The 15,329-nt window shown below is 42.0% G+C and overlaps 1 long non-coding RNA gene across 3 annotated transcripts in view; it reads left to right on the plus strand.

Moving 5' to 3' along the window:
* The window catches only part of LOC116183179 (uncharacterized), a 34,573-nt gene extending 20,898 nt beyond the window's left edge, over positions 1–13,675 (plus strand). For 2 of the 3 annotated variants that reach the window (XR_013340435.1, XR_013340436.1), the window contains exons 3-4: positions 2,867–2,950; positions 3,587–13,675. This is a non-coding gene — a long non-coding RNA (uncharacterized LOC116183179). The remainder of the gene's footprint in view (positions 1–2,866; positions 2,951–3,586) is intronic. The other variant, XR_013340437.1, reaches the window with a different exon arrangement.
* Positions 13,676–15,329: the final 1,654 nt, after the last annotated feature.

Raw genomic sequence — 15,329 nt, forward strand, 5'->3', positions numbered from 1 at the left:
GAGGGCAAATAGAAAGTTGTTTAGGTTGGATTGTTTTTGTAGGACAATCCTTTTTCATGTGTCCTGATTTACCACAAGCAAAGCAACATACCTTTTTATCAGAGTCCAACTGTACAGTACCAACAAATTTTTCAAAAAATTTTGTTTGCGTTTCCAGGACCTTTTCGAGCTTTTCCATTTGTTGTCCCAAATTTTCTCCCAAAGCTTTAGCCAAATTATCTCCCAATGTTTTTCCTAACTTTTCTTGGGATTCTGTAATTTGCTTTCCAAAAGCATTAACTTGCACATTAGCAAGATGTTGTGGAGAAGTGAACTTACTGCAAGCTGTTAGCATCTGTGTTACAGTTGGAGGCTGATCAGGTAAAGTTAAAATAATTTTTCTACATTCTTCATTAGCCTTGACAAAACAAGGTTTTGGATAATACAGGAATGAGCTTGCTCATCTGGACAGTGTTTTTCAACTGCTTGGATCAATCTATCTAAGAAAGAGACAAAGGATTCCGATTCACCTTGTCTGATAGCAGTATAAGCATTTACATGGGTACCAGCTGGCTCAACTGAAAACAAAGCTTTTCTAGCAGCATCTGTGAGCACAGGCCGAGGCAATTCTGCTGCCTGATTTTCTGGTCTATGGAAAGGTGGATCACCTGCTAGTTGGACAATATCTATGTTCTCATAAGGAGAGTTTTCATATTTTTCACCCAATTTATTAATAAGGTTTTTCCATTGTAATTCCCATAAGAGATATTGTGAATTGGTTAAGATCAGGGAAACCGCATTTCGACAATCAGCAGGGACTAAGTCATAAGAATTAAATATACTTTTCAATACATTGTTAAAATAAGGCGAAGAGAACCCACTGTCTTTCAAAGCCTGACGGAGCTCTTTTATAACATGGTGAGAAAGAGTTTCATCATTATGACCATACCTTACCGATAAGGTGAGGAGTTGTTTATTTGAATTCAAATTTTTTTATAAATTTTGACTAATATTAGTCCAATTAGGTGGTTGCAGTGGAAGGTTTACCTCTGATTTAGACCCTGTTTTGTTTTTCCCTCTCATCACTCCTGTGTCTGACCCAGAATAACAGGTAGTATTGTTACAACAATCAGCTGTCCCAGGAACCCTGCCAAGAAACTCCAAGTTCTTGGCGGTAGCATTGCTGTAGCAACAGGCCTCCCCGGGGAGCCCTGCCAGGGAGGAGGGAGGAGGAGAGCTCCACTTTCCCAACATCGCCCCCCCTATTGGAGGTAGCAGCTGCAGAATGCGTTGTATCAGGTACAGAAAGAAAGCCAGAGCCCTCTAAATCATGTCTCAGTTCACTAAATTGGATCCTTTTAGATTAATACAAATTGGGGTGCTCTTGAGCTGCAGATCCCAAATTTGTATTTGTGACACTTTCCAATGAACTGTTAAAAGTTCCACACCATATCCCCACCAGTGGGGATGCAGCTGGAAAACTCTCAGTTCCAAACTGCAATTTTGACATTCTTTTTTCCCCCCCAACAGCGAATGAGACAGGCTTCAAGGCTTCCAAACGATCTGTCTGTATCTCCGCAGAAACTTTCCTGAGCTCTCCCACCTCCACCCCATCCATCTCTCTGCGCAGAGACATCCCTGCCCTGTCCAACCCCTGGCTGTCACGTGTCACGTCCTTCTGCCCTCCTGCCTGCTCCCCTGCAGGCAGAGCCAAATCCAAAGCCCCCCCTCCAGCTACAACCGGAGGCTGGGGGGTTACAAATGGCAAAAATCCCGGAAGGGGCTTGAGGGAAGAAGTAACAGGAAAAGAAGTCTCTGAACTGCAAAGCAATCTGTCCGCCTAAGCCCAATATGAGGGAGTAACCTCTTGAGAAGGGGAAACTGTGGCAGGGGTGACTCCCACAGCCCCCTGGCCAGGCAGAGCAGATCCAGAGCCCCACTCAGCAAACCCAGCCTGCAACACTTCCAAACAAAACCCGGCCGCAGCCTACTTGGAAGAAAAGCAGGGCACAGAAACAGCAGCCACTGTTTTGCTAATCTTCCCCAAACTCTCATCTCCCGGACCCATTAGAATCCCAGCCTCCCCAGAACATGACCATGGACCCCCCAGATTCTCAGAGCACAAAAAAAATCCTGAAAGCTTTCCTGGGAGCCCTGGGGGTGGATGATTTCGCGGAGGGATGGGAGGACGCCCGGTGGTAGCATCAGTGATGCAGGGAATTCCGGAAGAAACAAAGCACACAACTGAAGCTGGAAGCTGATCGGATTCCCCCTTCTCAGGGGTCGGGGTGTTGTTCACACTGCCTGGGGAAACCCCGGACATGCCAGGAGAAGGGAAGGAACCCCGAACAAAACCCGACACCCCCCCCAGAGAAGGACGAAGACCCAGCAGCAGTCAGAATTAAAGTTTCAGAACCAGGTGTCCTGTTTTGGTACTCAAGAAAGTCTTTGCTAAGATCATTTGGTTTGAAACTTTCCATTAAAGCTCTGGAGACAGGCGTTAGTTTTACCAAAGCCTCTTCTTTTTTAAGAGAGAACAGATTGTAAATTTTCCAGTTTATCTGGTCCCAAAAAATCACAGGTAAAAGCAGACTTCAAGTCTATATTTTAAGTATTTGCCTTTACCCAGATGAATAAGTCTTTTAGTTCATGTTTTGAGATATCTGAATGTCCTTTATCCTGTAAAATTGTCTCAAGCCAGTAAAAGACATCCCATTCTGTTTTAGATAGAAAACTCCCATCATGATGCCCAGGAACCACTAAAATTGCTACTGGGTGCTTACAAGCATATAAGATACTGACGACGAAGGGGATGAACCATTCTATTTATTAACACCTGGGCCTCCAGCAACCGAGTAATCCACAATCTTATTTTTTATTCCACTAGTCTAACCGTCGTCCTCACAGAGGAACACCATTTATCGCCGGCCGGGAGCTATATACAAGTCACAAATGGGACGGGACTGCGGTGGTATGCATCTTCAGCTGTTTAGTTTTTAGCATCAGTTTCATTACATGGCTATTTCAATGGGAAGATGCCAGCTCACATCCAGGCAACAGACCAAGAACTTAATGTTACAACTTACTTTATAAGCTTTTTGACCAGTCACACAAAGCAAAAGCATATTGACAGTAGTGATAGTAAAAGGGTTTTAAAATCATGGGGATTTAGGGTTAACAGGAAAATAAGCTTAGTAGGCCCTGGAAAAATAAACACCCTAAGCACATGAAGAACTTGTACTTGCTAGAACTGCACCTGTGTAGCTAGTACATGATAAATGATATAATTGTTAGATGTGACGATTGTTTAGTAATTAAATATAATTACTGTTTAATCTTAAGAATAATCATGAGAAACTGTGGTCAGGGACCTAAGAAAGATCATGAGAAACTCATGTCAATGTATACAATATAGCAATATAATTTTAATAATTAATATGTAACTTATATAATTATAGAATATAAAATATGTTAAGCCCGAAAGCCATGTCGGAGTCACATTTGGGTCTGTACCCCCGACTCCCAGAGCTCTTAATAAAAGCACCTGCATATAATCATATTCCATTGATTATGTGTGTTTCTGAACGCTAACATTTTCGTGACCCAGATGGGACCCTGCGAGCTCTGCTGAGGACCCTGCAACACAATCACTCTCCAGCCGGCACCGAGGGATTCTCGGGGAGCCCATCGGTGCCGCGACCCTCCGCCACTCACAACGTCCCCTGGAGAGAGGTAAGGTTCTTTTAATTTGGTGTGGAACCTGCCAATAAGAGCAGTGAAAGCTACGCTCGGTTGGGTTAAAGGAATTCCTGTGGTATTGCCTAGGCGTTGTCCATTAGACTTCGCGAAAGTGTTGCAGGTTTGGCATTCTGTGGTGTCTTGTAGCTGTAATATGGAGAAGCTTAAAGGTCTCTTGGTCAGCAATGCCCCCATACCACGTTCTCCTTTGGGGTGCTTATTAGCACATTGGAAACAAGGCAATTTTGGGCAAGACTTACATAGGGGTAAGTTAATTGATTACTGTAATACATGGTGGCCAGAATATGTTTTGGAAGGTGGTGAAAAATGGCCACTGAATGGAACATTACAACATAACACTATTTTGCAAATAATGTTGTTTTGTAAACATGAAGGAAAATGGGATGAGGTTCCATATATTGATTTGTTTTTCTACTTGTAAGATAAGCCAGAATGGCAGGTTGAATGAGGTTTGATGGTAGTTAAGGCATCTACAAGTGATAAGTGTGAGGTTTGTATGAAGGAGAAACATTGTTTAGAATATTTTGCATTGAAAGAAAGTCTGAGTTTGAGGAACGATACAGATGTTGATTTACAGGTAGCCCCCGCAAGACCAAGAGAACCTAATCCTATCCTGCCTGCCCCTACCCCTACTTCATCCCCTGCTTCACCCAATCCTATTTTGTCTAGTCCTATTTCACCCACTCAAACCCTCTCTCCCGATCACCTATCATCCCTCTTTCACCATTACCTGACCCCTCTTCCCCTAGAAATGCTCTAAATTTAACTGTGATGCATAGAAGGGGGGAGGATGAAAGTGAAGGAGATAGTGAGAGTAGAGATGAAAGTGAATCTGCGATACCAGTATCTCATAGGACTTGGAATCAGTCAAAGCCCACCCCAGTCTTGGCCAGAAAAGATCTGGGTAGACAGAAGAGGACTGTGATTGCCCCCTTATGACAGGGAATAGGAGCAGAGGGGCCAGTGTTTGTAAAAGTACCTTTTTCCCCTGCAGATTTAGTAATTTGGAAACAATCGGCTGGAACTCATAGAGAAAATCCTGATGAAGTGGCAAGAGTGATAAAAATTATTATGAAAACTCAGAATGCAGATTGGGATGATATACAAGTAATATTAGACACCCTAATGGATTCTACAGAGAAAGAAATGGTACTTAAAGCAGCCAAGGAAAAGGCAAGGCAGGATATCATAAACAGGCTTGTAATGGGAACACTAGATGATAATTTTCCAACCAAGGATCCAGGGTGGGATCCTAATGTATCTGGGCATGTGCAGAGACTGAAGAAATATCAGGAGTGGGTGCAGATAGGTGTTCAGCATGCTGTACCTAAGACTATAAATTGGTCTAAATTATATGAGATAAGGCAGGAGAAGAAAGAATCCCCTACTGTGTTTTTGGAAAGGCTTAAGGAAGCAGTGAGAAAATACACAGATCTCCAAATAGATGCACCACAAGCAAAGGTTCAGATCGCTCTCATTTTCCTGGGGCAGTCACAGGATGACATTAGGAGAAAACTGCAAAAACTAGAAGGGGAAGAATTAAGAAATCTGGACAAATTGCTTGAAGTAGCTTGGAAAGTATACAATAACAGGGAAAAGGAAATAAGTAAAAGGCAACAACAAAACCTCTTGGTAGTAATACAAGGGAAAGGAAACCCAGGCATCAGAGGGAGGGGCAGGGGTGGCTGTGGACTGGGGAGGGGAGGTGGATTTGGCAGGGGACATGGGAGAACTGCTGTGCCAAAATTAGGATTTAACCAGTGTGCTTTTTGCATGCAAGGTCACTGGGAGAATGAGTGTCCAAACCAGTTTTACCAAGGCAACCAGCCAAGCCAGGATCAAGATACTGCAAAATTAATGGTGCTGGGGAAATGCAGTAATTGACTAAATATGGGAAATACCAAGGAACCTTTTGTGACCATACAGCTAGGTGAAAGAGTAGTAAAATTCCTGGTGGATACGGGTGCCATGTATTCTGTACTGAATGATTTGCAAAGACAAATTGGGGACAAACAAACAACAGTAGTCAGGGCCACAGGGAAAGTGGAAAATTGGCCATTCCTACAACCCCTAGATCTGTGTTTTGGAAATAAGGTCCTGACGCATTAATTCCTGTATGTGCCTGAGTGTCCAATTCCCCTTTTAGGTAGAGATTTATTGGCAAAACTTGATGCGGTGATAACCTTTGAGAATGTGGAGCTTTTAATATAAATTCTTGAAATACAAAATTTTAGAAGAATGTGAATACACCTATATTTCTAGTGAGGAAACTCAGTGGTGAGTATAGACTATTGCAGGATTTGAGAGCAAAAAATGAAATAACTAAGGACATTTATTCAGTGGTTGCCAATCCTTACACATTGTTAACATCCATGAAAGAGACATATAAATGGTTTACAGTAATTGATCTAAAAGATGCCTTTTTCTGCATACCCCTTGACAAAGAAAGTAGGAACTTGTTTGCCTTTGAGTGGGAAAATCCAGGAAATGGAAGAAAGGCCCAGCTCACCTGGTTTCAAGAACAGTCCAACCCTATTCAGAAACCAACTGGCAAAGGAGCTGGACACCTGGACGGCAAGAGGGCAAGTACCAAGAGAACAATACCTGCTGCTACAGTATGTTGATGATATACTGATAGCCACAGAGGAGAAAACAACCTGCATAAAGGTAACAATTGAGATTTTAAATTCACTGGGAATGGGAGGATATAAGGTATTTAAAGAAAAAGCACGAATTGACCTACTGTGATTTACCTGGGATGTGAAATCTCACAAGGGCAGCGAAAATTGGGTACTAACCATATTCAAGCTATTTGTGCCATTCCAGAGCCCCAGAATCGACATAAGCTGCGAGTCTTCCTTGGGATGACAGGGTGGTGCCACCTGTGGATCATTTACCTGGGGCAAACCACAGAGGGAGACTTTCCTCAAACTAAAGGAGGCCTTGACAACTGCTCTTGCATTGGAGTTACCTGATTTGTCCAAAGATTTTCAGCTGTTTGTACATGAAAGGATGTGTCTGGCATTGGGAGTCTTAACCCAACGTTTGGGAAGCTGGAAAAGGCCAGTGGGCTACTTTTCCAAACAACTTGACAACGTCAGTGCTGGATGGCATTCATGTCTGCGGGCAGTCGCAGCCACTGTGATCCTGATACAAGAAGCCAGGAAGCTCACCATGGGAAGGCACATAGATGTCTATGTACCACATATGGTAACTACTGTGTTGGAACAGAAGGGGGGCCATTGGCTCTCCCTGAGTTGAATGATTAAATTCCAGGTAATCTTAATGGAGCAGGATGATGTAACATTAAAAACAACTAACCTTTTGAACCCAGCCTTGTTCCTAGGTACAACATCTGAAGAAAGCCCATTGGAACACGATTGCGTGGAAGTAATAGAACACACCTGTGCAGCTTGAGCAGATCTGAAAGATGTCCCCCTAGAACAGCCAGACTGGGAGTTGTTCACAGACGGAAGCACTTTCATGGAGAACGGAATCAGACACGCTGGATATGCGGTAACAACAATCAGTACAGTGATAGAGGCAAAAGCATTGCCACCAAATACATCTGCCCAGAAGGCAGAACTGGTTGTTTTAACCAGAGCAATAGAATTAAGTGAAGGGAAAAAGGTGAACATATGGACTGATTCAAAATATGCATTTGAAGTAGTGCATGTGCATGGGGCTCTATGGAAAGAACAGGGCCCGCTTTCATCTCAAGGGATGCACATTAAACATCAAAATGTAGTTCTGCAGCTGATAAGAGCAGTACAAAAACCTGAACAAGTAGCAATTATGCACTGTAAGGCACACCAATCAGGAAACTCCAAAATTTATGAGGGAAATCAAAAGGCAGATTGGACAGCTCAACAGGCTGCTCGAAAGGTGCAAACAGCAATGGCATTGGTCCCTTTAAAACTTAATGTATCTCAATTCAATTTACCTTCACAGCTGAAATATTCAGCAGAAAATGAGAAACTGGGACATTCGCTGAATGCACGGAAGAATCCAGAAGGGTGGTAGGTAACTGCACACGGACAGATAGTGGTACCCCCCTTGGTAATGAGAAAGGTTCTACAAATTAAACATAACAAATGTCATTGGGGTGCAGAGGCGTTGGTAAAGTTTCTAAAACGTTATTTGGTCTCAGTACGAATGTTAACAATGGCAAAATCAGTAATGTCGAAGTGTGAGATTTGCTTGAAAAATAACCCAGTGGCTAAAAGACAGGCACAACTAGGAAGGATTTGGGTAGGGATAGAACCAGGAGATTATTGGCAGGTAGATTTTGTAGAACTACCAAGAACTAGAGGATACAAATATTTGTTAGTAGGGGTTGATACATTTTCTGGATGGCCAGAAGCCCTTCCCTGTCGCACGAACCAAGCAAAAGAAACAGTTAAGTGGTTACTACAAGAAATCATTCCCAGATTCAGGGTGCCTCTAGAGATAGCATCAGATAGGGGACCCCACTTCATAGCCACAGTGGTTAAAAGATGTAAGTAGGTTACTAGGAATAACTTGGGACTTCCACACACCATGGAGACCCCAGTCAAGTGGACAGGTGGAGAGGATGAATCAGACACTAAAAAGGCAGATCAGTAAAATATGTTAAGAAGGCAAACTGCAGTGGCCACAGGCTTTACCAATAGCATTACTGAGAATCTGGATAAAGCCTAGGAGTGGGATGTCAGTCAGTCCTTATGAGATATTGTATGGGAAACCATATGAATCTCCTGGACCCAATCCAAATATACATGTCACGGGAAAACAGGAAGTATATAACCATGTTCTGTCTCTCGGGAAAACTTTAGCATGACTTCAGAGCATCCTCATGTAGAATAGGCCACTGACTCTCGAGAATCCAGTTCATTACATAAATCCAGAAGACGAGGTGTACATTAAGAATTGGAATGAAGAACCATTGAAAGAAAAGTGGACTGGACCCCATCAGGTACTACTGATCACCTTTACAGCAGTCAAGGTAGCTGGAGTGGACTCCTGCATACACTACACTCGAGTGAAGAAAACCCATCCCGAACTGCGGACTGTGTAAACTGTGGGACCAACAAAGCTGCAGATAAGATGTGTTTAATTGTTTCAGGAATGTTACCAGTAATTGTACCAATGCTTATTTCATGGTCTTTGGGATGTGGAATGCAAAAAGATCAATTAACCACTCTTCATTCTAGAATGAAGAGAGGGGTGCAGGCAGAAACACAGGTGATAAAGGTTTCCAGTGCAATTTGGGCTGAGAATGTAATGATTGGATTCGTTAAAAATTTTGCCAAAATGCAGAACACTAGCAGAATAACTGCTTGTCTGCCAATACCTAAGGCAGAGGGAGACCCAATAAATTGGGGAATCATAATGACATTACTATCTGAAATACAAAAGAACAAAACAATTACATGCAAACAGGTACCAGAATCGAATCAAGACAGGTAATCAAGGTAACCTGGAAAGTAATAGAACAATGGTTACATCCTTTGAGTCAACGAGACTGTCTTCAAAATAATGGCACAATAGGATATCAAATAGAATGGGCAGGGGGCATCCCAAATCAATGGCAATGCTTCTTACCACATTATAAAAAGGTTACATAAAATGTTACAGAAACTACTCTAGTGTGGAAGTGCGAGGCAAAAGACCACAAAGGTTAAATAGAGCCTTGGGACACTGCATGGTCTCTGAGTATACTTCAAAAATTCCAGTACATGGCTACCACTCCTTCGTTCATTACATGGGAAGGTTCAGAAAATGAAACAGATCCAACAGTAGTGAACACTGCCACTAGTAGTAGAACAAAGGCAGACAAAGTAAGTTGGTGGACATGTAATAAAACATATAATTGCACTTCTGATGATAGAAATAAAACAAATTCCATGACTGGCAGTAGCCTTACAAATTGGTTGTGCCTGCAGAGGTATCAAACACAAACAGGGTAAAGTGAATAATAAAATACTTATAGGATGTACCAAGAGTACACTCTGAAGTCCAGGACAATTTGTATGGGCAACAAGTGATGGTACCTGGACAACCCATCTACCTGTAGACGGGAAAGTAAAAGAAATTACTTTAGGCCTCCCTACTTTTTGTCCAATTTGGGAAAGTCCCCATTTAAGGGAAAAGATGAACTTCTGCAGATAAGAACAAGACGAGAAGTTCCAGATAGTGAAAATCAAGATGCAACTTGGCAAGAACCCTCTAGTGGAGTGAAATTTATGTGGGCCTTAGAGTCTTTGCTTGGTCCTATAGCAAACTTATCAGAATAAAGAAATGTTGTACAAACTTTCAGGTCAAGTAGATAGACAGGCTAGGGTCACTAGGGAAGGATTTAAAGAACTAAACGTACAATTACAAGCCACCACAAAAATGACCTTACAAAATCGATTTGCTTTAGATTTGTTACTTCTGAAAGAGCATGAAGTGTGTGGATTTTTAAAGGGACAGATTGATCATTGCTGCATCCACATCCCAAATGTAACTGCAGACGTAGAATATGACATCAATAAGTTAAAACAAATAGAGCATGAAGTACAAGAAGAACAGAAAGATTTGACTATGAGCTGGTTAGACAAAGTCTTTAATGGGTTAGGGTAGAATGTGAGTTCATGGATTAAGTCTATCATTGAGAGTGTAATAATCCTACTAATTGTGTTTTAGTAATTTGGTTAGTCTACAGTGTCCTAAAAGGAGAGATACAGAAGAGGACATCCTGGAACCGGAAAATAATCAAGGTACTGGCACAGCATCCACACCCATCATCCTCTGATCCTCCAGTCCATGACAATCAATCCTGGATTTGAAGAATGTCATGTATAAACTTAGAAACTAAAGACTGAATCAAGTGAAAATATTTGCACGTATAGTGAAGTGAAAATACTTTCAAAGAGGAGAAAATGATAGTAAAAGGGTTTTAAAATCATGGGGATTTAGGGTTAACAGGAAAGTAAGCTTAGTAGGCCCTGGAAAAATAAATACCCTAAGCACATGAAGAACTTGTACTTGCTAGAACTGCACCTGTGTAGCTAGTACATGATAAATGATATAATTGTTAGATGTGATGATTGTTTAGTAATTAAATATAATTGCTGTTTAATTATAAGAATATTCATGAGAAACTGTGGTCAGGGACCTAAGAAAGATCACGAGAAACTCATGTCAATGTATACAATATAACAATATAAGTTTAATATGTAACTTATATAACGATAGAATATAAAATATGTTCAGCTCAAAAGCCATGTTGGAGTCAGATATGGGTTTTTACCCCTGACTCCCAGAGCTCTTAATAAAAGCACCTGCATATAATCATATCCTGTGATTATGTGTGTTCCAGAATGCTAACAGTAGTTCTATCCAATCACTATAAGCACACGTACCTTTAGTTAAAACAATGCTTGCTTAGTTAGAATATAACACTTGCTTGTAAGCCTCAAGATACAATGCACAGAGCTCCATTATTAAGCTTAGACTTTCTTAATATCTCACCAGATATACTTTTCTGCAACTTAGGAAATAGTTCTACTCAAGCATTAATACACAGACCATTGCTCTATTTGTTCTTTCTTTCTACTTCTTGTATAATTTTTCTGCTGACAAATCTTACAGCTACTGCTTAGTTCTAATCATCATCCTGCTGTCTCTGAGGCCTGCCTTTTGCAATGTGCCCAAAACCCTCTGATTTTAAGGAATCCCACAGGTATTTATATGTGCTGCATGAAGTAGTTAACTAAATCTCTGTGCAATTTGCTTTTCTTAGTTCAAAAGCATTTTTTGAAAGATAACTACCCCATGGTTACTTAGAAAATACTCTTACATGAGATAATTTTATTTTCTCCCTTGGTCTTTATATGCTGTTAATAAATGGTGTCACAAATTAAGTTAAAACACTAATGGAAAGATTACGAAATTACTGTGATAACAGGTTTATAATAATCAAAAGTAAAATAATGGTCCTCAGTTACTAGGCCTATTCTAAACACTGTCTCCTGTTTTAAGGCCAGATTCCAAAACAGTTTTCAAGTTTACTGCTTTTCCAACTATTATCCTAAAAAATTTTTTTTTCATCTTCTTCTCTGGACCATTGGTATATTCATTATCACTTACTGAATTTGCTGTTAAGAATTTTGTATTGTTAGGAAAATGGCTATTACCCATGATGCAATATTCTCTGGGAAGTTTTTTATTAGTTATTTGGTGGCTTACATACATTCCTGGCAACTTTCCTAGATTCCAGTTTCCTGGATGATAGTTATTTTTTTCCATCCACTTGGAAACTACTCTTCTTTTTTGGAAAGTCTATGCAAATAAGGTTTCACATAATTCAAATTAATTTTGGAAGGGAGAGGACTACTTATAACATGAAAAAGTTCTAATAAAGTTTGTTCTTAGATGACAAGGTTACCAATTAACTGCATTAATTGTTAGCTGAATTCTAAAAAGTGGCAAAAGATATAGAACATTCAGCAGTTACTTCTGTTATAAAGTAATTAATTTGTTTTCTGTCTTTATGCAATTGGTAAGAGCATCTAGAAACTACATTTTTAAATAAGAACATTCAGAGTTTAAATCTTGTAAGACAGTATGCAGAAAAAATAACTTTGTACTCTTTTTTATTAAAAAACCCTCTTTTATCTAGAAAAAGGTAAATAATTTATTCACCCAAAATAAAAGAAGAATCAAAATCTTGTGATACTAGCTGAAAAATAAATCTGTGAAAAGCCAGGGACCTCATAACGTGGGACAGCTGGACAGGACAGAATGCACATCCAACCAATATGATTAATGCAACGTTCTCCATTTATTTGAGAGAAGATGGCAGTTTTATACACTTCTACATAGTTTACAGTTTGAAAGGCACTCTAATTGGCAAGCTAACATTGATTATCTTTGTCTTAAGGTGGTCAGACCTTTCACACTGCAGCTCTACTCTAATTTGCACTCAGATAGCTGATTACTTTGTAGTTACCGTAACATAATTTCTAACTGCGCCACAAACTCTTAATTTCTAACTGCATCAGAGGCTGGAAGGCCTTGCAAGGCCCAAATCTGAAGCCTTGACTGGAGTAGCTCAAATCTCATTCCAAACATAAATCATGACCTCTGTCTCTCAGAAATGTTGCAACATCTGCGTGTAAGTTGAATGGCTGTGTTGAGCTATGACTTTATATGCAGGTGGAACATGACTGATCAGTTTCTGGGATTTCAATTTTGGTTCAGGATTTAATTTTATTTTAGGATTTCAAATCGTCCAGTGCCTAGGCAAGATCATGTGATTTAGCACCCAAGCCTATTGTGCCATGGAAAATCTCTCATTTACTTCACCAGTATATGCCTGTATCCATTAATATTTCTTATATATTGTAAGAAGAATAGTTGATTACATGGGCAGACAAATACTGGGCTTTGATCCTGAGTGATCATGCATGGTGTAGATTCCTGATCAGAGTCCATTAATCAAATAAGTGTCATAAAAGATTACTCCTATGAAATATGAAATATACAGAGACTGTATATTCAGAGACAGTAAACAGAGACTGTTGTTATCATGCTGGCATGGTAGCGTGGAGGAAGGTTTTAGAAAGGCCTTGGGAATGGTAAACTGAGGAAAAGGATACATTCATGTATGCCCCATTGTATTAGAAAGGCCTTGGGAATGGTAAACTGAGGTAAAAGATACATTTATGTATGCTCCACTGTTTCGGGAAAGTCCCGCTTCAGCATTCCTCTGTAAACCCCCTTCTCCCCACCCCTGAGCAGTTCCCATTGGACCTGGCCCCTGGGGTGGTTCTGATGTGCCTTAGCTGAACACTGTCTCTATTGTTTAATCCTTATCTCTTAATTTTGCTGTATAAAACTGTATCTGGGCAATAGCCCAGGGCCTTTGGTCACTGCAACGCTTCAGGCAATACAATCTCTCTGGACAAGCATACCATTGGTCTCTCTTGGTCTCTTTATCTCGAATCCTAGCGGCGACTGAGGCAACGCCGCAGCTCGAACCGTGCTAACCCAGACGCTGCCTGGTAAGCCCAGGGCAGCGGGACCGTGGAAAACCCCGGCCCCGGAGGGGACAGCTAGCCGGAGGGTCCCGGGGGGCCGGGGAGGGACGGGGGACAGCGGCGAGTAACCCCCGAGAGCAAAGTGGCGGTCGAAAGAGAAGCAACAAGAGTCCCCATGCTTTCAACAAGGTGAGTTACGTGGAAAAACTAAATAGTAGATGAAAATTCCTTGCTTAAAAATTCAAAATCAGTTTGATTTGATTCAAATTATTGTGATTTGCCGCGCTCCCGCCCCGGTTCCCTTTTCTCTCAGCCCCGGCTAGCTCTTGTGGGGCGAGGGCGGGCGATGGAGGCACCCTCCGCCGCTCCCAGCTGGGGTTTGGAGAGTGCCTTTGTGGGTTCCGGGCAGCGCTAGCAAGCCTCGCGGTGGTAAATGAAGAGCGGATCCTGCTGGGGGCTAAGTCCGAGTTTATTGCAGCCCAACGGGGCCAAATATCCTAGAACGATGCCAGCCAACAGGAAGAAGCACAAGGTGCTTGCACTGGCTTATAAACTGTAAGGGAGGGGTATCCAACGACCAATGGGGATAGGGATAGGGGGTGGCTCCGGGATGGGGGGATATGGTGGGGTCCAATGGGGGAAGGATATGGGGGGAGCCCCAGGTCCTCGCCCAATCACCCGGTGCCCTGAGTAGAAGCTTCTGGATGGATGGGAAGGGGCACTGAGTGATAGACAAGGCACCCGGGGGGGGTAAAATGCCTCTTTCAGGGTGATGGATAGATACTGGGAAGGCGGGAAGGGAGGACAAGGCGGGAAAACTGGGGATAAACCAAGTTGCACACGGGGGTACAAAGGAATAAACCAATACATAATACAGGGATAATAAAACATACAAATAACGCAACTCCACATCTCCTCCTTTTTTTGTTTAAAAAGAAAGAAAGGTGAAGAGGATAAAGTAAGTCTTTAAACGGGGGCTTTACAGTCACTGGGCTCATCTTGAAACTAGATGTTGTTTTCTTCAGGAAGTTCTTCTTCTTGGAACCCTTCCTTGTTCAAGTGTTCCAGTTCATCACTACGCTAAAGCCTGTAATAAACACAATGAGTCCCAGCAGCAGCAAAAGTCCTGTTTTTTTAGAAAGCAACTGAAATTAATAGTCGAGGTAGGGGAGGTCTAACTCAAAGGGGAACAGAGAATCCCAGGAGCTAGAGAGGGAAGCGGGGGGATCAGGTGAGGGGGACCTTTTCCGCCGTCGGAGGGCGGCGTACTCAACTTGAGGACTGTCCGGTTTTCTCTTCTCGGTCTTAGGGACATATGGTCTGACGAATTTGGAAGGGACCCATCTCAGGCCTGAGGGCGTGGATACGCAAGCGTACCCCCGTCCCCAGGTGACCAAGTCATAGGGTCCTTCCTGCCGCCAGGTCTCAGGGTCTTTAATGAGAACTGGCGGCTTTTCCCTGACCTTGCTCTGCTCGTAGGAATTAAAGTGCCTTGCGATGGGGGGGTTGAGGCACTCGAAGGAACAGTTTAAGAAATTGATGGTAAAAAGGGCCCGCGCCAACTGAACCTGGGGGGACTCATTTTTA

The sequence above is a fragment of the Lonchura striata genome, chromosome 1 (genome assembly GCF_046129695.1).
Source record: "Lonchura striata isolate bLonStr1 chromosome 1, bLonStr1.mat, whole genome shotgun sequence".
Classification (NCBI taxonomy): domain Eukaryota; kingdom Metazoa; phylum Chordata; class Aves; order Passeriformes; family Estrildidae; genus Lonchura; species Lonchura striata.